This window comes from Lepidochelys kempii, chromosome 8, assembly GCF_965140265.1.
Source record: "Lepidochelys kempii isolate rLepKem1 chromosome 8, rLepKem1.hap2, whole genome shotgun sequence".
Classification (NCBI taxonomy): domain Eukaryota; kingdom Metazoa; phylum Chordata; order Testudines; family Cheloniidae; genus Lepidochelys; species Lepidochelys kempii.
This window is the reverse complement of record NC_133263.1, coordinates 89499354-89525646: the sequence shown is the minus strand read 5'-3', so window position 1 is coordinate 89525646 and position 26293 is coordinate 89499354. Positions and strand designations below refer to the sequence as shown.

Here is a 26293-nt window from a genome sequence, read left to right as displayed (position 1 = left end):
AGATTTGGAGCTCTCAGATGCTCATTATTTTATCTGCATAGACAAATGACTTCATACAATTACCTCTAAATGTGGAGGAAATATTGTAGATTTTATTTTATTTTTTTGCTCGTGTTCCTGTTCTTCACATCATTAGGATTTTGAAATGTGCTTTCATACAGATACAAGCTGCATTTTATTTGCATGTCACAGTAATGTTGGGTTCCTTTTGACTTTTTTCTTATTGGCTGGATTTAAAAAATATATGTTGAATTAGAGGCTGTTCTGACCATGTTAAGTTGGAACAGTGCCCTCAAAACCATTTAGAGCTATCTTGCAGAAGCAGCTGCTCTGACAATGTTACATTAGCAGGGTTATAACTGCATTAGCCTTTACAGAGATCTAAATTCAATACATCTAAAGAGATATTTTAATGCAGATGCTTCTTTGAGATACTGCACATGGTGCTAGGCCAGGAGAACAAGAAAGTGAAAGTGACCAGAAACACAAAACCGTATCAGGTCACTGTCCATAATGGGTGAAATGCCCCAAGTATAAATGAAAGCATAATTTGACCTGCAATTTTTAATTTGACAGTGCAGCATTTAAAATTCTCTCTCTAGTAAAGATATGAACTAGATTATGCTTCCAATTATTCCATTACTGTCGGTCATAAAATAGCTGGACACATAGACTGTTCTAGCTGCACTTCATTGTACTAGTACTTAATCTAAGGGAAAACACTGGTGTTTAAGAGAGCAGAATGTTTTTGTTGCACAATGTTTTATGATGGCAAAACAAATACTTATGATTGGGCCTGAGACCCAAAATTCAGATTGTCATTTGAATCTGTTCTTTCCCACAGTTCAGGGGTGGTTGGGGAGTTGGTTGTGTTTATCTCTGTAAATAGCTGCTGTTTGTGTTTGAACTCTTTTTTGTAATCATATGTTTTTCTTCCTGAATTACTTATGTGATTCAGGACAAAAAGGAGTGGCTGCCTCCACACCTAATGTGGGCACTGCCCCTGAGCCTGTCCATTTCATCAGCCAATGCCTGACAATATGACGCTTCCTGAGAAGGGATATGCCCAGATTTCAGTATGCTTGGCTTGGGTGTGCAAATTCCTATCTGACAGTTTTACCATATTGCAACATTTTACAGTCATCAGATTGCCTATCCATTGCGCTCGTTGTCTGTTATAAGGTACCTGTCTGAACCTCTGTAGTAAAGAATAATTATATACCCTCTTTCTGATCGGATCTAACATGAGTCAGGCTGAAAATTGGCAGGGTTTTTTTGGTTCTTTTCAAAATCTGCTTTACATTTTGTTGGCCGGTTATAGTGAGAGACAGACTTTTTTGCCAACACCTCCAACAAAACACTAGGCTTGGGTTTTAATAGGATACTTTCAGGGTATGTTTTACAGTGTTATTTTTTAAAATAGTTGATTGTGCCAAATTCATCTTTGGTGTAACTTCACTGAATAAATTAATTTGACCCATTGTTTGCTGTAATCCTTTAGAAGCTTAATAATGAATTCCCTGTCCAAACAAAATTAAACCACATGAATACAAGTTAAAGGCTCGATCCTGCCAACACATAGGTATGTGAGTAACTTTATTCACTTAAGTATTTTACAGGCTTCAGGAGACTACTCATGTGAATAAAGCTATGCCTGTAGGCAAGTGTCTACCAGATTGGGCCATTCAATATCTTAAAAATAAGTTTAATAAGATATTGTCACACTAAAATTAATGCACTAAACCAATAAGTAAATATACCCTCTTTACCTATGTTACTAATAACAGACATCATCATTAAAAGAGAAAAACAATTAAAAATCTGTCTTACTTTTTTCACTATGAACGTGAACCCAAACAAGAATATATTAGCAAATGTGTCACAACACCTTCAACTGTCCCAGTGACTATGCTTTATGGATGTTGGGTTCTCTTTTGGCTGATCAATCCACTCCAAATAATGCTATGAGCTACTGATATATATATTTTTTTCATCAGCATAAGCTGGGTTTGTGTATTTTTACTCTCCCATTATGCTGTGTGAAACCACCTTGAAGCTGATGGGCATAAGTGACCCCCTTCATTTAGGACAAATGTAAAAAAATAATCAAGCTCCTTTATGGAATCAGGTAGCTGAAACAAAAGGAGCCACCACTCAAAACAGGGCAGGTTTGAGTAGAAACCTAATCACGTGGCCTAACAGGTTTCTTTGGAGACTAATATAGCAAATACAAGGGGCTGTGGCTTTGATTGGTGAATCTGTGTGAGAAGAAGCAAAAATATAGAAGGACTAAAGAGTCCCCAGACACAGCTAGAGAAGCCCTGGGAGCATGACCCTGAGCAAAAAAGCTAGGGGGGAGAGAGCTTTTGGGCTGCATACTGGCAGAAAGAGGCTTGGAACTGTGAGCAAACAAACTATCTTGTGTTGTTGATTTGACCTGTGTTCAGGGAAACACCACTTTGTACTTTTTTTTTGTAAATAAAGTTATTGCATCTCAGAAATACTCGACTCCATCAATTTCTCCTCCAAATGGAAACAACTTACTAGACCCTGAAAATTGAGTAACCTAGGTCAAAAAAGAATAACAATATTACTTAATCAACCCGGAATATGTAATATTAACCAGGACTGTGGAGTCCCTAATGGAGGATCACCTATACAAAATATGTAGCTTCAAAAGAACTCAACTGTATTATCACTGAGGGCAAAAATTAGTCTCTTAGGGCCAAATTCTACCCTAAATGACATCTGTGCAAGCCCAAAGTCTTAAATGGAGAGTGTAAACGAGGGATTTAGCTGTACTTTGAAGCAACATTAAATGCTATCTGTCTGTTTATATAAAACAATAATATTCAATGAAATTAAGTGGCATTTGCTAGATAACTGATGCATATTAAAATGAAATGTTTCCTAATGGATAAAGAAAGATGCCTTGAATGTCAGGGCATTGTTGTCTGTACATGTACTCATTAATAATAATGTCAGTTCATATAAATTAAGATTAAATTGACTTATTTTGATCCTTCAGTAAAATATAGGGACCTGGTGCTCTGGTTCTTTTGTGAGAGAGAGATTAGACATATTGTTAAAACCAATTTTTTTTCACAAAATCCACCAACATCTAGCCAATAGATCAGCTTTTCCACCCACAGCTTTATAAACTGGGCTACAAGCTCACATACAGAGAACCAGCTCTTGGTTTTAGGCTACTAGCCAGCTGAGTTCCTCACCCCCATAGAGAGGATTAGCATAATTCACCAGCATCTTTCTCAACCAGTATGTCAGCTGTGACCCTGCTTACTCTTTGCCCCTCTCATGAATTTTTATATTCATATTAAGCATGGATGAGGCAGTTTTCTGAATCTGATGGTCTTGTCAGCTAATGACACGAGGTAGCCTAGGGGCAGGCACTGAGAGTGTCAGCAAGAGTGCTCATGAGGAGAAGCTATGTACACTTAGTGCACAATGTAAACAATTACCAAACATTCTGGCTAAATGACAAAAATCTGTTCCTTTGTAAGTATGCTGCCTCTGAGAAACAGATCTGAGCCCTTGTCCCATTCTTCTCTGACCTATATCTAGCCTTTTTTGGGGAGGAATGGTCAGGTGATTGGATGATGGAATAGAGAGTATAGGGTAAAACTCCCACTGACTTCAGAGTGTGCAAGATCAACACCTTTGTACAAATTCAGTATTCTATTCTTGCTGCTGGCCTATAGGCTCCTGTAGAAAGAGAACATGGGTAGAGGAGCATGACAATATTTAAATCTTTAATAAAAAATCTTGCCACAAAAACAAATAAGTGTTGCCCCCCCCATAAAGGTGCCTCCTAAACTAATGAACTATTAAAAAAAACCCCAAACACTCAAATATTCCAAAATAGTGCATAAAATAAGCCAAAAAGATCACTCAACTCTCCTGTTGTTGATTCCTGTTTGTACTTTGAACATCACTTTGAAGCTTCCCTGGTATGAAAGCCCTGCTTAGAAACTGAAAAGTGTTTATTTAACAAACAGCCCAGTTGCATTAAAAAAAACCAAACAGTGAAAAGTAGTGCAACTCCCCCCATAAAACAAAAAAACACTGGCATATTCAATTGCTGCTGCTTTATTATTAATAATTTGTTTTATCCTAGTGCCTTGGAGCCTCAGTCATGGCCCAGGACCCCATTGTGCTAGGTGCAGGAAAACACAGAACAAAAAGACAGCCCCTGGCCCAAAGAGTTTATAAGCTAAATGTAAAACAAGAAACAACAGATGGATTATAGGCAGCCTGATGGCCTGTGTTGGTCAGCATGACAAGCAGTGGTGTCTGCACACCAGCAGCTTAACCATTGTCAAGTTATTGTAGGTATCACAGCAAAGGAGAGTTTGAAGGAGGATCATGCACTGGTTTTAGGGATGTTTATGGGGAGCTCCTTCCAAGTGAGAGGGGCAGCATAGGAGAAGCTACAAAGCTGCTTGTTTGACAATGTAATAAGTAATCAATGGTGGCAATGGCATCATGGGCTAATCAGAGGCAGGAGCTGACCTTTTGGCACTGAATGAAAGATGATAGGTAGGATGGGGATAGGCCACCATGAAGGGCTGTGAAGAGAAGACAAGTAACTTATGTTTGATACAATAGAGAGGAAGCCAGTGGAAGGATACAAAGAGAGGAGTGACCTGGTCAGAGCAATTGGCTAGGACAGTGGTTCTCAGCCGGGGTACATGTACCTTGGGGGCACACAGAAGTCTTCTGGGGGTACATCAACTCAGCTAGATATTTGCCTAGTTTTACAACAAGCTACCTAAAAACACTAGCAAAGTCAGTACAAAGTAAAATTTCATATAGATGATTTGTTTAATACTGCTCTATATCCTATACACTGAAATGTAAGTACAATATTTATATTCCAATTGATTTAATTTATGGTAAAAATGAGAAAGTAAGCAATTTTTCAGTAATCATGTACTGTGACACTTTTGTATTTTATGTCTGATTTTGTAAACAAGGAGTTTTTTAAGAGCGGTGAAACTTGGAGTACACAAGACAAATCAGACTTCTGAAAGGGGTACAAGGGGTACAAGAGCCTGGATGAGCATTTTAACTGTGTGGCTGGATAGGACAGGCTGTATCTTAGAGATATTATGCAGAATTGGCAAGACTTAGACATAGCCTGGGTATGAGACCCAAGAGAAAGGTATGAGTCTAAGATGACCTCCACGTGATGAGCCTGAGTGACAGGCAGGATTGGGGTATTGCACATGTGAATGCATCTCTTTTCCTTAACCACACCACTTCTCCACTTCCATTCATGATCACATATAATCTCTGTGGCAAATACAGCCATTTGTATTCTTTCTTTTTATTTGCATTTCTGTTTAAATACACCCATATTTTAGGTATCAGATAATGCATCACCATAAATTTCACCATGTTTTGGTACTGACTTCCATGAGGCTTTTCATGTATCAGATAACGCACCACCATAAATTTCAGGTATCAGATAATGCACCACCATAAATTTCACCATGTTTTGGTACTGACTTCCATGGTACTTTTCACCAAGTTTTGGTACTGACTTCCATGAGAACTCCAATGGTGACATTCCGGCCTCATGGAAGTCAGTACCAAAACTTCCTTTGACTTCATCAGGATTTCACCCCAGATGTCCTTTGTTGGTCAATATTTCCAGGTTGCCCAGTTTCAAGTGAATTTCATTTTAAGTTTGTGGGTTCTTGCAGACCCCAAGCCCTGGGTTTCTGAAACTATGCAGACCAAAACTGGTAGATTCTGCGTTGCCATACAGAACAGCTGGGGTAACTATATCAAACTGCATTTCCTTTTTAAAAAAATTAATATACTCTCATGTATTCATTTTTATTAAAAACCAAGACCTCCATATGGTGCTGCTACCTTTGTGCAGCACACAGCAGAGGCAAAACTATTATTCCTCGTTTGATGCTTGTTCCTGCTTAGTTAAAAACATCCTTATCTTCCTCTGACTCCTCATGTTCTCTCTGGGGGAAAAAAAATCCCAACAACTTTGCATAAATTAGAGGTGCCAATAGCTGAAATGGAACAACCAGCTTGTTCACCACTATAAAACTGAGCTCCCAGCAAAAGGAAAGTGCTTGTGTACATTCAGCTCTTGCAAGGGTGGGGGTGGGGAAACAGCTGCCTTTTTTAAAAAAGTGTGACCTACCTTATTCTTTCTCCTTGAAAGCCCTGAAAATATGAACTGTTTCCTCTCCCTCCACCTACCCGACAAATATGCATAAGCTGTTAGTACTCTTGATTTTTCTAACTACTCCCACCTATTTTATGTCATAGCTTTCCTCTCCCAGTCAACTCCAGAAGTTCTCTCCATACCACGTATCTCTTTTCTAACTTACCCCAGTCTTTCTTTTATTTCTCCCGCCTATCCACACCACCATCCATGGGTCTGGCAATTTTACCAAATACCTATGAGAACAGAGGACTAAACCCATGAGGTCCAAACAGAGATGAATGATGAATGGGAGCCCCTTTTCAGAGGGAATGCCCAGGTGATACCAGTCAACACCACCGCTCCAAGACAGCTACCAGGGAAAGGGACAGAATTCCTAACAGGGGCTGTCCTATGTGCTACCACTTTTCACATCAGCTTCAGCTAGTAGGTGACTGATAAGTTTGAATTCTCCCACCTGACTGCTGGAATGGAGAAGGAACATTCTTTCTCTCTCCTCTCCCATCCTAGAGCCTCTTGGATGTTTTGAGGATGGTCGGACTGTTTGACAATTTCCCATCAAATTGGTTGATGGAAAATTGGGGTCTCAACTACATTAATTTTTTGATGAAAAATTATCTTCCCACAGAATTTTGATTTTTTTCATTGAAAAACCGAACACAGAATCACTGAAATATTTCAGCCAAAAACTGTCATCAGAATACTGAAATATTTTAATTGGGAAATGCTGCCATGGTGCGATATGGGAGTTGTAGTTCGGTTGCCTTATGGCCCTATTCTCCTCTCTGGACTGGGCTAGCTGGCTGGACTACATCTCCCATGAACCATGGCTGTGGACTCCCATGATGCATCATCCCCCTCTCCAAGAGGGAAGACCAAGGAGCATCCTAGTCTGACCAGGAAGCCTGGCCTATAGAGGGAAATGGGAGTTTGAGCCATAGGACTACAACTCCCAAGAGGCACTGCAGCATCACGTCCAAGTTAAAATATGTTGTTGTTTGGCCAAAATATTTCTTTTCAAATTTCTTCCAAAAATTGAAATTTTCCACAACATCCCCCCCCCCCTCCCCACCTCTCCATTTTTGACTAACTTTAGATGGTGGGGCATCTTCCATTCTTTACACACATCCCAGCCTCAAGGCGGCTGCAAGACATATGTGCATGCTAGTTTGAGTGTGGGGTTTCTCAGACACCAGATAGGGGTTTGTTGTTGTAGGGCTGCTCAGAAGAACTAAACCAATGACTATTTTAAAAATTACAATATATTTAAAAATGTATTATTTTAGTAAGTGTTCTGCAGTTTATTTAATAAAAATACGATTACATTTTATTATAAACCAAACTAAATTGCACTAGTCCAAATAAATGAACCCACTTGGTAGTGGAGCTGCCTTGAATGTTATGATCATACTTATTTGCATATTCACTTATATGCATGATTTGGAAATCCACAGCAGTTCTCCTAATTCATTAGTGAAAATGAAAAGATTCTGATTTATTGCTTCTGACTGAACTTTTTGAGAGGATGTGAGGCATGTTCTGTATGTTACTAAAACAGATGTTTTAATATGTTTCTCTGAAATGGATGCTTTTAATAATACTTAAAGGTGTGTTGGGTGGGGTGGTGAGGGGGAGAGGATCACCCATCCCCTTGTCCCTTTCACCTTTCTGCCCAGCCTAATTTGTATTTTATCACAGCCCCCAAAATCAAAGACAGCAGTTGTACTACTTCCTGTACTAAAGGTGGACAGTGTCATTCCCCTATCATCGGAGTATAGAGAGCATTTGCTATACCCCATTTAACTGCACCGTACTCCTATACATGGACTTCATCAACATATTTCAGCTGCACTGTGATGGATGGATATAGATGGGAGACCACATGCTCTCCACTGGCCTCCCTCCACTTCTTTCTTTCTTTTTCTCTCCTTTCTGTCCTTCCCCATTCATACCGTATGACTCCGTTGCCTTCCATTAATCCAGGGATTCTCAAACAGGGGGTCATGAGGTTATTACATGGGGGGTCATGAGGTGTCAGCCTCCACCCCAAACACTGCATCACCTCCAGCATTTAAAATAGTGTTAAATATTAATGTGTTTTTAATTTATAAGGGGAAGGGTCACACTCAGAGGTTTGCTGTGTGAAAGGGATCACCAGTCCAAAAGTTTGTGAACCCCTGCATTAACCTCACCTTTATTCAGCCTCTCACCAAAACCTCCTTTGGAGTGCCTGGATGGGATAGGGGGCTAACAAGACCATTTGTCTGCCATGGGCTCTTTCTCCATCTTGAATTGAAGGTGGTCTGGCAGGAGAGAGGATTGTCTCTGCTTCTGTCTGCCTCTCCTCTTCCCTGATGGTGAGGGGTCTCCTCCTTCCCCTGTCTCCGTGGTGGGAAGGGGAATCTTGTAACAGGAGAGACTGCAAGATGGAAGAGCCAAATAAAGTGGACACATCTTTTCCCATGAAGTTCTGCTGCTCCTCCACCTACTGGTGGGAAGGTTGGGAGCCCAAGAAACTGCAGTCAGGAATCAGCTCCTCTACTGATCCCACCTCCAAGTCTCCAATGTGGTGCAAGCTCACTTCGTTAGCCAGTAAAGAGGGGGAGCCCTGGGGAGCTGAGTTGTCCCAACCCAGAGAGAGAGAAAAGCTCTTCCTTTTTTTCTTCTTTTTGGCAGAGATGTGGGGGCTGTTCTTTTACTCGTTTTCCCCATATTTTCAACACTGCTAATAATAACTTCATTCAAAAACCAAATTTTCTTTACTACTTTTCTGTTTTAATAGAAGACACCTATAATCATTTCAGTGTTTTGACAGTGCTTTAATGTAATCAGTTGTTCTGTTCCATTCTGCACAGGTTCTTATACCATGCTCATCACTATGGTATATCAGCTCCTTCCAGTAGTGCCTTAAACAACGTGACTAATATCTATCATAAGTTTGTTTTCTCATCCTCTCCCCAGGGGAAGGAGTGTATGCGGTATGGTGCCTTGTTTTGGTAGTGGGCTTTTTAATATACATGTTGATATGTATTTATGGTAGAGAAAGCAAGGTCAAAGAAATGTGCCTTGCACTTGGAGCAGAAAGTGATGAGGCTTATGATGGTCCTTAGTTCCTGCGGGGAGTTCATTCCACATTCTCCAATTGGCCCCTGAGAAAATACTGTCTCCTGCACAAGCTTTAACCTTATTATAGGGAGTTCCATTGAGCCAGAGAAGCAAAGTTGTTGACCACAGTCTTCATCCTGGAGCTTTAGAGAATCTTTTAGGTAACCTAGGCTCAGGCCCTAGAACACCTTGAGGAAAGACCTTGAACTCCATTTGATATTGTATAGGAAGTCAGCATAAAGAGTGGAGGACATTTTGATGCATTCACAGTAGCCATTGTTGCTGAGGAAATGTGTTGCAGTTTTTTATTCTAGTTGGAATTTCCTAAGGGCTGAAGGCTTCATTCCCAGGTATATCATATTGCAATAGTCCATCTGAAAGATGACAAAGATGTGAATAACTGAGGCCAGGTCATCATCCACCAGGATGAGCTGGAGATTCTTGGCAACTGGAGATGGTAGAAATCGTTACTCATGGATGCTGGTATGTGCGAGCTTAGCATTGATGACGAATCCAGGAGCATGCCTAAACTATGGACTGAATTGATCAATCATGGTGTGTTTCTTTGACCCAAAGAGACTGCACCATACCTGAGACCTCTTCAGATGCTGACCTCTGCCCACCAACATCACCTCTGTCTTCCTTAGATTCAACTTCGGCCAGTTGTTCTTCATCCGTGAGCCAATCTTATCCAAACACTAGGCCATTTTGGTAGTAATGGTATGTGGTGAAGGATATGTATAGCTCTGTGTCCTTTGTTTATTGCTGGCACTTGAGTCTATGTTGTCTGACCAGTTCATCAAGTGGCTGCAAGTAGATGCTGGAAAGGACCAGAGAGAGAATGGATCCTTGTAAGACTCTACAAGTGTGGGAGAGTCTAGTGATGGAGGTGCAGCAGTGGTGCAAATAGAAATCATTTTTTGCTGGTAGTGCACTCATGGGAGGAACACAAAGGGGGCCACGTGACCCTCCATGTGACTCCTCCACGCCCTACCCCCAGCCTGGGGTCCCCATCACCTCTGACACCCTACTTTGTATATACAAACATCAACATGCTTAACTGCTCACTTTCCCCCCTAAATATGTAGTATTCAGTCTGTTTATATGGAATATAGGAGTTGGGTGAAGAGTCATTTCAACATATATATGATTTATTAAAAGACAAATTTTAAATAGAACTGTATCCTAAACTGCTTTATGGTACTGTACCCAAACATTGCATTTCAATGGGGGATTCAACTTCCTTTATAGGAACAGACTGCTCAAACTCTTACCAGTACACAAAAGTGGTCCATAATCATGCAAATAGTACCATGGCCTTCAGTGGGATTGATCAAATGATTAAGGGTTTACAGGATTAGGTTCCAAGTTTGTAAATTGTTCTGGATGAAACTGACAATGCCTGAGCTGACAGATCAGTTTTCATTCAAATAAAGGTAGGCAGAAGTGTGATAAGTCTTAGCTCCGTTGCTAAATTGAGGAACATATTTTCAGCAAAGTTCTTGGCAGATTCCTGAGGCAGCTGGTTTAAGGCTATCAGTGTCAGGCATTATAATCTTCACTTATACAGTAGTTCTCTCACCCACAAAGCTGGAAAATGAGGCACTTGTTTTCTTTGTTTTGCTGCTCCAGTTCTAGTTAACAAAATGCATGTTAGACTAGTTTGGCAGCAAAGAAGAATTCTGTGTACACTGAGGACAACACCTGATTCCTGTCAGGCTGCAGAACTGGGCTGACATCAGAATCCAAACATCCTCTGGTCAGTCAAGCAGAGGCATTCCTCTAATGATTTGGACTTGATGTGATACAGTATGAATGTCATGGATAATTCAGACCAATGGGGAGAAACAGAATCAAAAACACTGTTGAAACACCTTTCCCCCCCCCCCCCCTTCTTGTGGACTCCTGACCAGTAACAGCATAATACATATGTTAACAAACTTAAACAAAGCTTTTGTTTAAGTTTGTTAGCATATGTATTGTGCTGTTAAAGCCATTTAAAGAATGAATGCCCTCCCTAGCTGCGTTCTGGTCCTTTAAGGAGCAGAGCACACCCCCACCCCACCCCTCTGCTGGAGTGGGGCCTAGCCCCAAGTCTTTCCGGTACCCCATAGCCACTAAAAATCTCTTGCTGGTACTGCGTATTGGAGGGTAGTGCCCTACTTGCACTCCTGAGGTGCAGTTTCCCATCACTACTTATAGGGTGCCCCTCTCCAGGAATGATTCAAACCATTTTAGCACATTACTCTGGACCCCTGCCACCTCTCTCAGATGAGAGAGCAGTATTTTATAGTTGAGTGTCAAATGCTGCAGAGAGGTCCAGGAGGATGAGAATGGATGTCTGCCCTCTATCCACTGACAGAAGAAAATCATCCATCAATGCCAGTAATGCAGTTTTCCTTCCTGGTCCTGGCCCAACTCCAGACTATGCTGGGTCACTAGCATCAATTAGATGAGCTTGTAGCTGTCCTTTTGCTAGTTTCTCTGAGCTTTGTTAGCCCGTACATATATGTTAGGTGTAGTGTATACTATATTAATGTTGTGTAAAGCATGGCAAGTTATGCTAACTGAATTTGTGTTATGCTTTTCCTACAGTTCTGTTCATTTATGCCAAGATATATATCCCAGTTCTTTGCAACAGCAAATTCAACATTTTGCACAGGTGAATATAAAACCTGTCAGAGACAAGGTGCATTCATTCTTTGTCCTGGTACAGATTGGGTGGTCCAAGTGGTTTGGAATATGGAATCCAAACCAAAAGATAAGAAAGATACATCCTGGAATAAAAAAAAAAGTAAAAAGCTGATGGGTGAATTTTAGCCTTGAGTGATGTGTAAACAGCCATATTATGAAAATGGTTAGTTTGAATGCATACTTCAGAGCATACCTTCTGTGTAAAAAGAAAAGGAGTACTTGTGGCACCTTAGAGACTAACCAATTTATTTGAGCATAAGCTTTCGTGAGCTACAGCTCACTTCATCGGATGCTACTCTGAAACCTTCTGTGTAAGGTGATCTGAATGCTGTGAGAAAACTGCTTCTAAGAAGGACTGGTAATGTATCAAGTCTTTCCTTTCTTTTTTGTACTGCTTTCTTTGACTAATAAAATTTGGCTATATTAGTTGGTCCCTCAAACATTCTTAATAACAAACCACAAGTGCACTCAAGCAATTGGTTATACTTTAGCTTGCTCAGGAATGGAAGGTTTGACACTGGGCGGTATCCTGATGTATCCAGGACAGGTTTCTTCAGTGTTGATTCAACTCTTGCATGTTTAAAGGAGTAATATACACAAAGGAGGGGGGTGTATGGTTGAGAGAAGAGCTCTATATGCTCCCACATCCTTGCCTGAAGGAAGATGTCTTGTGTGTGTTTTTGTTTTCATCTGGACCATGCTAAAGACAGCTGCCCTGTGATTTCACCCCACCCTTTCCATTTGGGTTAGGCTGCAGGAAGCTGGCATTAGTATATTTTCTTAGGACCTGTCTTAAAGGAATAGTGACCCCAAGCCTCAGAGGTGGGATGGCAGTCCCATTACAGCATCTTCCTTAGCCATAACCTGCAGAGCTCATTTATGCAGGGAATACCAGTAGAGAAACCAGGACTCTGGGGAACAGAATGTTGATGGGGATCTGTGGGTTTAATTGTCACTGCCTAATAGACACACTATGGGGAAGGCAACTCCTCCCAGATGAATCACTGCTCGCTCCCAGCGCCTCCTGCCCACTGGCAGCCCCACCGATTAGCACCTCTCTCTCCCTCCCAGCACCTCCTGATCAGCTGTTTTGTTGTGTGCAGGAGGCTTTGGGGGTGAGGGGGAGGCTCAAGGGCATGGGAGGCTCAAGGGAGGGAATGGGAAGGGGTGGAGTGGAGGCAGGGCCTCTGGCAGAGGCAGGGGTTGAGCAGTAAGCACCCCCCAGCACATTGGAAAGTTGGCTGTAGCTCCAGCCCCAGAATCAGTGCCTATACAAGGAGCCACATATCCACTTCTGAAGAACCGCATGTGGCTCCAGAGCCACAGGTTGGTCACCCCTGTGATCGGCTGTCTCCTTTTGCTTACACTAGTCTAATATTGGTGTAACTTCAATTAACTTACTCCTGATTTACACCAGTGTAGGTGAGAGGAAACTCAAGTTTGATACATGTACAAATATTTTAAAGTGGCAAACACCCAGGATAGAGCAGAGTTATTTAGGGTGGCACACAAAGGTGTAACTAGGATCAATGGAATGAAATTAAGTAAGGGAAAAAGCAGGCTAAAAACATTGACAGATGTCAGGAGTAATCTTCCAAGACAAGTGTCTTCCTTGGACTTTTAAAATGTCATTATATAGCACGAGAAAATGTATTGCAGGGATCAGACCTTCTCTGGCAGGGAACTGAATAACCACTTCTAGGATCAGAGTATAAAATGCTTTTAAGCTGTTTTAAATGACATTATAGAATAATACTTTCCCATAGGCTGTCATTCTTCCAGACACCTGCATGAAAGATGTCCTAACAAAAAGATGATTATGTATCTGAAATTATCATCTGAATCATATGTGGAAATTAGTTTGACTTTTTCAAGAGGATAAATGCAACTTTTATTGATCAGTAGCAAGCAATATATTTTTCTTCTGGTAAAAAGTACTTTTAAAGTATTTTATGTAAATCTAGTTATTTAATTTGGGAATTTTACTTTTTCCCCTCTCTATGGCAACGTGGTTTAAGAACTTTTTTAGCAATATTGTTCTTATAGGTAGATCTTTATACAGTACCACCTAATCAGGAGATGGCTTTAACTACAGTGTAAATCTGAAGGATGGGGCTTTATGGGATAGTGTTTGAGTAAGAATTAACAAATAGCAGCCTTGTGTTCACCTTTCAGTGTACAAATATGGCATTATTGCTAACCATAAGTGTCAAAAAATCATAAATCTGCCTTCCCCCACCAAAAATCAATCAATCATGAGATTTAAAAACAAAACATTTTGAATTCTTTTTATTTGCCTTCTAGTTTTTGATCCTTTCAGATGGAGCTAGGTCATGTTTTCATGTCCTCAATGATGAAGATCAGGAACATACTTTTTTTTTTTAAAATGAGAACTCAAATTCTCACATAATTACATTGCTGCAAGAGCTGGGGTCTTTAGAAAAATATCTCAAGAGTTGGTAACATTGTTCAGATGAACCAGAAAATCCTGCTTTTGGCAGAAAGACTACATGAAATGAGTCCTTCACTCTTCTGTGGATTGAATTTGGTCTGGTCAAGTAGCAAGGTGAGGGGAGTGATGCCAAACTTTTGTCCAAGGTTGGATGTGAGAAGTTAAGCATTCATTAATTCATTTCAGTTTGGCTGGGCTATCCCACATCAATTTAGCAACGTTCCACCCATACGACTTCTTTAGACTGACAATGAACCTATAGGAAATGGGTTTCCTAGTGGTAGCCGTGTTAGTCTGTATCAGCAAAAACAACGAGGCGTCCTTGTGGCACCTTAGAGACTAACAAATTTCTGTTAAAACACATAGTTGATTGGCAGTTTTAGTTCTTTACGTGGGTATTCTTCACTTCATATTCTACACTGCCATGTACAATAGAAGTGCTGTGTTAGTACTGCCAACCCCAAATGTTAAAAAACTATGAGTCAGCCCCAGAACAATGAGCTTTTAAAAATAAATTATGGGTCCTTTTTAGTTGTCATTTCTATTTTAACCACTTGGTGTACAGTGGGGATCAGATTTTTATGATTTTCTTTGCAATGGTGAGGCCTAGAAACTCTCTTAAAGATTAAAGCTGAGATTCCAACATACTGACCTGACAGCAGTAGTTAGGGCTTTAAAAAAACACCACCTCAAGACTTACAATAAAATCAGGAGAGTTGCACCACTGTAAACTACTGCTGTGCTTCACATGCAGGTGGCTGCATTTCAAGGTGGATGAAACAATTCCTGTGCATACTTTGTAGAGCCGCTTAAACGCTTTGGGATGCTACAGGAGGAAAGCTACCAACTAAAGAGGCTATTACGGGGTGGCCAACCTGAGCCTGAGAAGGAGCCAGAATTTACCAATGTACATTGCCAAAGAGCCACGCTAATATGGCAGCAGTTCTCCTGCGCCACTCCCAGCGCCCCCTCCCCCCGATCAGCTGTTTTGTGGGGTGCAGGAGGCTTGGGGTGGGGGGGTAGGAGTGAGGGCTTGGCAGGTTCAGGGGAAGGGGCTGGAAGGGTTGGAGTGGGGGCAGGCGTGTAGCACAGCCCGGGGTTGAGCAGTGAGCAACCCCCAGCACACTGGAAAGTTGGCACCCGTAGCTCCAGCCCCGGAGTCGGTGCCTAGACAAGGAGCCGCATAGTCACTTCTGAAGCGCCGTGGCTCCGGAGCCACACGTTGGCCAAGCCTGGGCTATCACAATTTAACGGCCCCCTTATTTCTTTGGCCAGCCCCGGCCTAGAGAAGTGGGGCTGGCAGATGAGCATGAGGCTTCTCGCAGCAGGGCCTGCGGGCGTGGAGGAAGCATTGCGGTTGCGGTGGGGGGGTCAGGCTGTGTCCCCACCACAGCTCATGGGGCAGGAAACTACCAGGGGACGAGCCCTCCCCACAGGGAGCAGGAGTGGGGGCTTTAAGGCAGGTGCAGGCCGACAGAGCGGCTCCAATCCCAGTCACTAGGGCAGCTCCTGCTTCCACTCTTACCCGGGCTCCTGGGCGCCTCTTTCTTGCGGCCCCCCAGAAGCCGGGGTTCCCGGGTGGCTGCTTTCCACTGCCCCCACCACCGGGCAGCTCCTTTTCCACTCCCTTCCCCTACCCCGCTTGCCCTGGATGCCCCTCACGGAATGGGGGCCGGCGGGAGCCCCAGCGCGGGGCCCGCCGGGGCGCTGGGCGGTTCAGGCTGGCGCGGCCTGGGCTGCCCGCGGCGCGCTGACAGGTGGCGGCCCTCAGACTCCCCGCGCAGGCGAAGCCGCCGCGCCATGCAAACGCTCCATTGTCATTGCCAGGGCTGGGCAGAGCTCCGCGTAGCGCCGACGAGCCGGGCGACTGCCTCGGCTCAGCCTCCACGCTCAGCCCCGGCGGGGAGCACGGAGAGCGCGTTCACCCCCCGCCCCCTCCCCGGAGAACAAAAGAGCCTCGCCCGGCGGCGGAAGAGGACGCCGGTGCCTTGGCTAAGGTAAGCGCTTCCCCACAGCTCGGGGCGCCCGCTGGTCCGCGCTCCTCTCGTGCGCGGGCGGCTGGAGAGGGCGGCAGCCCGCCGAGCTGAGCTGCCCTGGTGCCCCTCTCCCTGCCCCAGCCTCTGTCAGCCGGGGAACGGCCGGGGCTGCCCTGGGCTGGGGCTTTCCGCAAAGCGGGACCCAGGCAGGGAAAGAGAGACAAAGCCAGAGAGACAGGGTGCCCCAAAGAGCGACCAGGGCTAAAGGGAAATGTAGAGCTGCGGGAATGGCTTGAAATGCAAATAGGGGTTGATTGGATCCCACTATGCGGTATTGGAGAGGGGTATAGGGCAAGCGGGGACCTGCAGTACTTCCTAGCTGAGTATCTCCATCCATCCCAGGATGGTCCTGCCAAGACTGACAGTGTGAATACAGACACACCAAGAGGCACGTTCAGGAACTTTTAGAAGGAAGGGTGTCCCTCGCTCTCCTTACAATTGAGATGTTAAGAGTAGCCTGCCTGTGTCACTTGTTCTCAGAGCATAGGTGAGCCCAAGTAGCCTTTGTGATCGCCTCACGAATGTTTGTCCCCAAGAAACCCATTCCAAACCTTGTGTAAAAAAGCAGCTTTGAAGCAAATGCATCGTAAGTAGAGATGCAGGTGTGCATAATTGAGGGAGTTATTTTTAAAGGTAAGAGGAAGATGATTTAAATGATGTTAGTGGTGTTGCTTTTAAACTGTAGTTCAGAAGGAAGTGAAGTGGCTGAGAATTATGCTGCTTGCTTGAGTTAGGTTGTAAAATAAAAAGATGATCACATTTTATGTATTCTATATTCTGTGCTGTCTTAACAGATCTTCAGCGCATTTCTTGCCGGTTGGTTGATTTAGTTTCTCAAGAAATCCTGGTTGTAACGGCTTACCCATTTATTTATTTCACTGGTTACAATAACTTTTGTGATCAGTTTTTTTGTGTTACTTTTTCCAGTTCTATCTGAAATTTATTTATTGTAATTACAATGGAAAAATACATATTCTTTCAGTTTGTGTTTATATTGTGATTATTTTTTGTTTGTTTCTTGATTTATCATTCTTTTTAATTTGTTCTTAGTATGTACATAAGAAAATAGGAGTTGATGTGCTAGAGCAGGCCATTGGCCCATTTAGTCCAGTGTTGTGTTTTCTGCAGTACCTATGCTTAATGTTTGAAAAGAAGCCGAAACCCACTTATGATGCGTCTAGTCAATAATGCAATGTGATATTGAAGGATTGGAGCTGTAGCTCCAGTAACTTCTTGATCAAGCTAAATCTGTTTATAGCATGTATGTGATACATTTTTTCATTTGTTTTACTGCTGTACATCATATTCATTAACATATGGTTTGAGTCCATTTGTTTTCCTAAAGCTGCCTCTTTTCAGTTCAGTGCCATATGGGAGATGAGTTTAGGAGGGATTTGGGGATTTAACATTCCTGTGTTATGGAGAAGATACTTCAGGGGTGTATTTGTGTTAATAAGAGATGTAGTTTAGTTCTGTGTGCAACAGGTACCTTCAGAACCATGAAGCATTAGTTACCATGATAGAAGAGATGGTTGACTTCTCGATGTGAAGGCTGAGGCATGATAAATCAGCCTAGATAGGCAACCAGACATTAAGATTCTTGTAATTAATTGCAACTACTGAAGGGACAAGTTGCTCTGTGTGCTGTACGCCATCTGCTGCAATGTAAAATATTTCAAGAGGTCACCCGCACTGAAGAGAAATCCCTTTGCTGTAGTCACGTTTTGTCTTAACTAGAGCTGTCATAATTTTGTTTCATTTTTCAAAATTTTTACTAACATACAAGAAAAGCAGTAATACAGAATTAAGGTGTGAATTTTAGAGAATGTTGTCATTTTACTGCTGTCATACAGTCAAGGTTAGTGTAGAGGGATTTGCATATCAAATTAGAATTGCACTTTTATGTCATGTTTTACATTCATAATGAAACAAAACATGCACTGCACTGATTTGACACACTCTGATTTATTTTTTTTCCTCCACTGTCATCTCCAGATGTGGTAGCTAAATTGTAAATAAGTGACTAGTTCATAATAAATCATCTCGATTGTAAACTCCTTCGGGTAGGGACAAAGCCTTCCCTTTGGGTTTTTTTCTATAGCATCAAATATACTGTCTGGACTAAACAAGCCATTCATAGCAATTACCTGCTTTTTTCCCCTGGTCATCTTATCTATTTTAATGTGCCTATTACAGGAATATCCAAGCACATCTATTTGTTTTTTTATTCCCATCTATTTCTTTTTTAGATTCTGGTGAGCCATTCTAACAGAATCCTTTTTGTTTCTATCTTGCTTAGACTTAGGCCTGAATTGAAATACTGAATCCATTCTCCCTTAGGCTCTCTTGCCTCCCAAGAACACACTGGGAGAGTTTGAATCCACTTCAGTTACAGAAATTGTAGCTCAGACTTTTGTCTTTAGTGGGCTTAACTAGCAGACTAAATCCACCTCCCCTTGAATTTTGATGACATTTGTAGCTTATGCTCATCTCTGACTTTCTGTACCTGATTATCAGACCACAGTCAGCAGTACCTGACCTCTTCTTTCTGTCTACACAGCAAAAACTCTCATCCAATTTTTTCTTGCAATGATTACTGCAACCTCCTTCTCTCTGGGCTCTCTAACACCAATGTTTGTGCTCCGCTCCTGTTCTAACCATACAAAACTCAGCTACTAAGATCATCTTCCTAACCAGTTGATCTGATCGTGTCCAGGTCAACTCTGAATTTTTCTGCTGCTTTCCCCTCACCACCACAACAGGTACCTACAAAGCACTACATAACTCTACTCTTCCCTGCTTATCTGACTGTTTCTTTTCATGTTGCTCCGCATCTCTGACGTTTCTCCGATGATGCCAGTTTGTTTTCCAGTTTATTTTATTCTCTCTCAACCACCTTCGCACGTTCTTTCATGCCACCACCCCTTATACATGGAACACCCTTCCCTACCCATTCAGCATTCAAATCCCTGATCAAGAATCCTACTTCTCTACCAGGAAGCCTGTAATAAGTTAGCCAACAAATAATTGCCAGGTATACTTAGAAGTATGTAACACTGCAAAGTAAATGTTTGTAGGATTAGTGCTTAAATCAGTAAAGAGATATTTGGATAAGTATGACAATGAAATTAATGTAGATTTAACAAAATGAAGTATATTGTAAACATTTATTTACCTAAATTATTAAATAACACCTTATATTACAAAAACAAAAGAATGTTAATCTAATTTGTCATTATTTATAATGATTCCTTTTTTTGTATATCACTCAGTTTAGACAAATATAATTTTAGTGAGTTTGATAGTCACTTTCACTTTCAGTGTTTGGGGTGAGGCACTGCAGGGGAATAAGTTATGTGTTTATAATATGTTTTAATTGAATTAAACATTATGAAAATATTTCTATTGGTGTTATAAAGAATAATCTTTTGACCAAATTTAAGTTGACGGTATCCCTTTAGCTCTGATCCCTATACACATGTGCAAAGATAGGATTTGATTCTCTGCTCTGTTACATCAGTTTTATGGTGGTAACTCCCCTGACATTCATTTACTCACAGGCTTTAAGTATATGATCACATACTATTTCTCAAATTATGCAATAATGTGATAGAAACTATTTTTGTTACTGTTTTAGACAAAAGAAGAATAAATAAGAGGGCACTTGGTAAAAGTATACATAATGAATGGTATAGAAAGGGAGACCAGGAACTCCTTATTCCTCGTTTTTCATAATACAATATGACTATAACAGCATTTACTGTGTCCATGGATCCTGACTATACCCTTTTGTAACCCAGACCCATGTCAGACACTGGAACAAGGAAATAGAGATCTATTCCTTTCCAGTACTTCTGTATGTCATGTCTTTTAAGTAAAATGAATCTCTTACAACAATGGAGCAATTGAAGTAACCTGAATCTTAGTCTGCAAGAGAGCTGGAGGAGGTGACTGCAGTGCTTTAAGTTTCCTAGAAACAAGTGGTGTTAAAGATAAATGGGAGAAGGCTAAATCCTTCACCATACTACATATGGCAGGCTGCAAAGCACTGAATGATTTACCGCAGTGCTACTCAAAGTGGTGGTCTGCGCGCACATTGGAAAAAAAATGGCCAGTCCCCCACATCAGATCGCTTGAGAAGCACTGATTTACAGTACATTTCAGTGGGAGAATGGGGAGTGCGAACTGTTAGGTGAAGTCACTCAAGAATACTTTGATTCAGGCAAGAATGTTGCTTGGGAAAGCCACATTTTCTTTAGAAGTAACCAGCAGGCCAAGGAAAAGGACTTTAATTTAAACAGGAGTAAAAGGCAGATGAAGCTGAATGCAAATAGTTATGTAAAACTCCTATTCGGTGACCTTCAGTGTTAGAAAGATAGAGGCAATTGTACAAAAGGAAAATCCTTCAACCAATGAGGACTTACAGAGATTCACTGGCATGCTAAAATAGCTAAGCAAATTCATGCCTGATTTGTCACAGTTAAGTGTCTCCCTCCATCCCCGAATGCTTCTTGAGGACAACACAGAATGGCCTGAGATGAGGCATGAGAAAAGTTTCTGGAAATTTTAAAACAACAAACAAACAAAATCATAGATGCACCAGCACAGAAATATTTTACGATTGAACAATGACCCTAAAATCTCAGTTGCACAAGCTTAAATGCACTGACGGCTTTCCTTCTGTGAGATGGTCACCCAGTGAGGTATACATGCAAAGCATTGACTAAACATAGCACATTGGAAAAAAAAATTCTGGCAATTGATTTTGATTGAGTGGTTTCATGAAGATATTTTTAGTCAGAAATTGGCTGAGAAAAACCGACCATATACCACTGGAATAAATATTACCAAAAAGATTCTGATTATTGCAGAAGAAGCATAAGAACTTGTTAAATGTGAAAGATAGGTCTGTTAAGGAGCTTCTTGCAATAGGCATGCTTTCAAGAGTGCCTATAAATAGTGCAAACAGGCACTTCAGGAAGAGAGGAATCTGAAGTAAATAACACTCAAGTATTATCCATTGCTGAAACTAAATTTTAGAAGCTCAAATGAGAAACAGAATGATCGAGAGCTCAAGAGAATAATCCTACATGGATGTTTAAAAGAAAAAGCAGAAATGTGGCATTATGTACAAAGAGAGTCATGTCATAATAACACATGGCATGATTAGGAATACTAAGCATAATCCACAGTACCCATGTGTGTATTGAGAAGTATAAGAACAGAGCTCAAGATGATCTATTCTGGACAGGAATAAGGGCGGCCATGGGCGTGGGGAGGGAGGCATTCATGTGTGAAATCTTCAGTCAGTACAGGAATCACACTGCAAAAAGACCACTGAAATGGCATGAAATTCTTTGTTCGTCTTTTTTGTCCAATGTTTCCTGGTTTCATTTCATTTTCTCATATAAGAATGTTTACCAATATCAGGGAGTGCCTCTCTCCTGGGGGACCTCAAGAAGAAAGCTGAAGACTCACTCCATTGTCCCCACCCTTAGAACCATGGAAACTTCTATTTTGGAGCTCTGGGGGGTTTAGAGAGATATCTGAGAGCCGTGGAAGGCGGTAGAGCAGAAGACCAACTACCCATAGCATCATCCTCCCCTGCTAACCCTGAGAACTTTCATTAGGAACTCCTGTTAAGACCTCTTCCCAAGGATCTATGTTACCATGGAGTTGGGAACAACAGGGCATTATATAGAAGGCAGTCCTCTATAGGGGCTTCTTTGCATTCACAGTTCTCATCCTTTCCTTCCCCACAGATTTCCGGGATCTCATAGGGTAGGAAGACCTCTTCCCCTTAGAAGTCCTAAAACCTTCTCCCATTTGAGGTGAAACTCTGTAAAAGTAAATATAGCTGAGGTGGTTTTTTTTCCCCTGCTCCCCTTGTCCCCTTCCAGTCCAGTTTTTGGACTATTCTATTTATCTCCATTTTTAAATCAGAAGAAGCCTCTGAAATGAGAGTTCCTTGTCCCTGCTTCCTCACAGTGAATTCTGAGCATGTGATTCAGAAAGGCTAGTGGAACGCGCTACCCCCCCACCCCCCTCCAGCTACAGCTCATTAATGGAGGAGAAATGTTTGAAAGAAACCAGATCACTGCAAGTCTGATATTTCCCCAGAGCTATTTGAAGTCTCAGTAACCTTTTTCTTATTCTGTGTTTTCAGTTTGCTGTTGGCATAAGCAGAATGTTTTGATATCCCTGAAAGCAGGTCGTAGAATCAAGTCTTTAATGGCATATGTTATTGGCCTACTAAGGTTTCCCCTCAGTTGTGACTGAAAGGAGTCAGTGTGTTGGTGATATTTTTATTCATTTATTTATGTATGCATAAATATTTATATTTTCGTTCGTTTATTTAAAGAATTCCTTTGGGTCCTGGGACAATTTTTTAGACAGTGTGTGGGTCATGACCCAAACAAATCAAATATTGGAATTGAACATTCCTCTAAAGCTTTTCTCACAACTATAAAAATGAGTCATCTAATGAAATTTAAAGGAAATTAAAAACTATTTAAAAATATTTGTTTACACAGTGCATACTTTCCCACTGGAACTTATGGACATGTACGCAGGATAAAACATTTTATTTTATTTCAGTGAATATAAACCATCTTGTTTCAGGCCATAGGAAAACCACTACCTGACTGGGGGGTAGGAAGAAACTTCCCTTATGGAGAAGTTCCCTAATTGTCTGTTATGGGATTTCTTGTATCTTCTGAAGAAGCATCTGATACTAATCACTATTTGTATTCATCACTGCAATTTCAGAGTTCCGCTACATGCAGCAAAAATTAAAAAATATTGGATAATTAAACAAACCATAATGTATATTTTAATTGTTAATTTTAAATGTATAATTTAGAGTAAAGTGGAGAGGTGTTTCGGTAAAAGAACAGATTTGGGCAGAAAACAAAATCCTACTTGCTTATAAATATAGCTTGTGAAGTCTTTTTTTTTTTTTTTTTAATCTTTTGCCATGAAAACCACTGTATAAGTATTGTTCTGTCTTTGCCTGAGCGGTTATATTTAGAGCCTTGCAGCTTGTGCCTGTTCAGAGGAGAAATTAATGATAGAATCAGGTATTTCTTGGGTGCAGTCCTGTTTCTTTACTAAGAATGTTCACAAAGTCCTGTTTGCCTGAATACAGTAGGAATAAAAAATAGGAGACACTTTCCATGTTCAAAATTCTATGCTTCATTCTAGCCAGTACTCTGCCCAAAAGAAGCTCTCTCTTGGCTTCCTCCCAAGGCCACGCTAACCAGGCTTTTCTCACTGTGTCCTGCTTTCAGGCTTCTCCCTTGGCTTTTGTGCTTCTCTCACACACACAATCCCTGTATTTTCAGTCTGCCCCCAGGGAAAGCTCTTCTGCCTACATAGCCCTGCTTCTGATGAGTCTTGCACATGGCCGAGTCCCTTCAGTGGTATATTTTATTGTTTCAGCTATTTTTTTCCATAAAGGAGTTTAACTGCTTAATTTAGATCAATGTCTTGCCAACTCATAGCCACCTATGTTATGTCCAAGCCTAAACAACCCATTGCTGCTCTGCCCATCATCCTGATGTACTCCAAAATGATGACTCCCTCTGTGACCCATCCCAGATATTGAATTGAATAATACAATCTTAACTATTTATGTGGTATTTGTCTGTCAGGATATTTTATATCATTAGCCTAAATCTGATTTATTCCCATCCAAATCTTCTTGGAGTTTTTCTCTCCCTGCCCAATTTTCTTTCAGCCAACTGGCAGGGACTTCTTTCAACAGCCCCTTGACAAGCGTCTGTTGTTTCTGTGAAGTTGCTGGCTTGGACAGCCTCTGCCCATTTTTGTTCTGATGATGAATTCATTACTTTCACAACTCACCCAGACTCCGCTCGCACAGGTATAGCCTCTGTTTCTGGGGGAAGCCACATTTGAAGTCCTGTCCCATGATACTTCCCATCCCATGATACTTCCTCAGATAGTCCTAATGGATAACGTTGGGTTTATTCCTGGAATTGAGCTGTATCCTATATTCTACTTCATTTATTTGTGTAAGCACTGTATAGGTCTCCTACTCTTCTTTCTCATAAGATTGTGGAACCAGAATATATAAAACTGTAATTCAACCCATCCTAATGTTCAGAACAGACATGGCCAGCCACAAGAAAGGAAATCAACATGCTCTGCACCATGGAAATAAAGATGTTGAGGTGGTCAAATAGTTGGACACTCCAGAATAGGAAATGAAATGAGGTTATGAGGGACCTAATGCACGTTTTCCCAATTGAAGACAAGTTTGAGGGAGGCTAGGTTACAGTGATATGGACATGTCCAGTGGAGTCCTGAGAATTATATTGTAGAATGGCCTTTGGAATGATCATGGATGGAAGATGCCCAAGCAGGTGGCCAAAGACTCGATATATGGACTGGATATCAGTGGACCTTAGAGACACCAATTTGTACAACAACCAGGTGTAAAATCCTGTGTTTGGAAGAAGGCTATAAAAGTCGCCAAACCTGAATAGGGAGGTGGAAAGAAAGAAGAGGGGGAGACCTCAAAGCAGATCTTTATTACTCCTATTTTTCCTTTTATGGAAAGTACCACAGCATGTAACTGTTATGGTTCCTGATCCTGAAGGTAAGACAACATGCTAACTGTAAACCATTTGTCTACAAATCATTCATCTCACCTGGGCCACATCCGTAACGTATTTGTTGTTTAACTCCCCAGATCTAAACAAAAACTGTAGGGTTGAGCTGTGTACAGTAGAACTTCAGAGTTACGAACACCTCGGGAATGGAGGTTGTTTGTAACTCAGAACAAAATATTATGGTTGTTCTTTCAAAAACTTGAAACTGAACATTGACTTAATACAGCTTTGAAACTTTGCTATGTAGAAGAAAAGAGCTGCTTTTAATTGGCTTAATTTAAATGAAACAAGCACAGAAACAGTTTCCTTATCTTGACAAATATTTTTGTAACTTTCTCTCTTGCTCTTTTTTTTTTTTTTTTTTGGTAGTTTACATTTAACATAGTACTGTACTGTATTTACTTTTTTTGGTTTTGTTTTGTGTCTGCTGCTGCCTAATTGTATACTTCTGGTTCCAAATGAGGTGTGTGGTTGACTGGTCAGTTTGTAACTCTGACGTTCTACTGTACCTCCAAGCTTTGCCCCTTCAACTTGCTATCCTTTCCCCTCTATCTCCCTCCTCCCCCCAAACTGGGTGAAGAACTTTCACTGCACTCTTGTGATGCTCTGTCCTGGCCAACTTTATATTTATAACAGTTCTTCTATTGTGGCCATTTTTTTTAACAACACCAATGTTTAACAGAACTGCTTCCCTTAGTTTTTGCATTGTTGCCAATTTCTCTTGTTTTACAAAACCAGTGAACACTTTTTCTAACAATTCAAAACGGTCATGAACCAGATCAGAATCCCCTGTTCCAACATACATACTAGGCTCAGAGCTGTGCTTTCAGGGCTCATGGTGATTAGCTCCTATTTTCCCCTGTAGCTGTTTTCTATTCTGGTGCACTGTTGCAGGTAAGATTCAAATTCCATAGCCCCTCTGAGGGCCTCTGTTCACTGAATGTAATCTGGAAGTCCAAGTCCAACTGTATAAATTGCTTCATTGCCAATTTATCATGGAGGTCCTCATTGCTATCTGGATATACCAGGTTCTTTGCCAGTTCAGTTGGAATCTCTCTTCCCTCCCCCGGCCCCCAGCTCTCAGCTGTGCCCTGGCCAGTTCAGATTGTTGGCTAGCTCCAAACTACTATCAAGGGCTCGTACCAGGTCTGGATAACTCCAT

At 41.4% G+C, this 26293-nt stretch overlaps 1 protein-coding gene across 2 annotated transcripts in view; it reads left to right on the top strand.

The window, feature by feature from the left end:
* Window positions 1-16295: 16295 nt before the first annotated feature.
* The window catches only part of PDE4B (phosphodiesterase 4B), a 395290-nt gene continuing 385292 nt past the window's right edge, over window positions 16296-26293 (top strand). Inside the window, exon 1 of one of the 2 annotated variants that reach the window (XM_073357426.1) lies at window positions 16296-16459. The gene's annotated coding sequence lies outside the window, so the exon portion shown is untranslated. The remainder of the gene's footprint in view (window positions 16460-26293) is intronic. The other variant, XM_073357424.1, reaches the window with a different exon arrangement.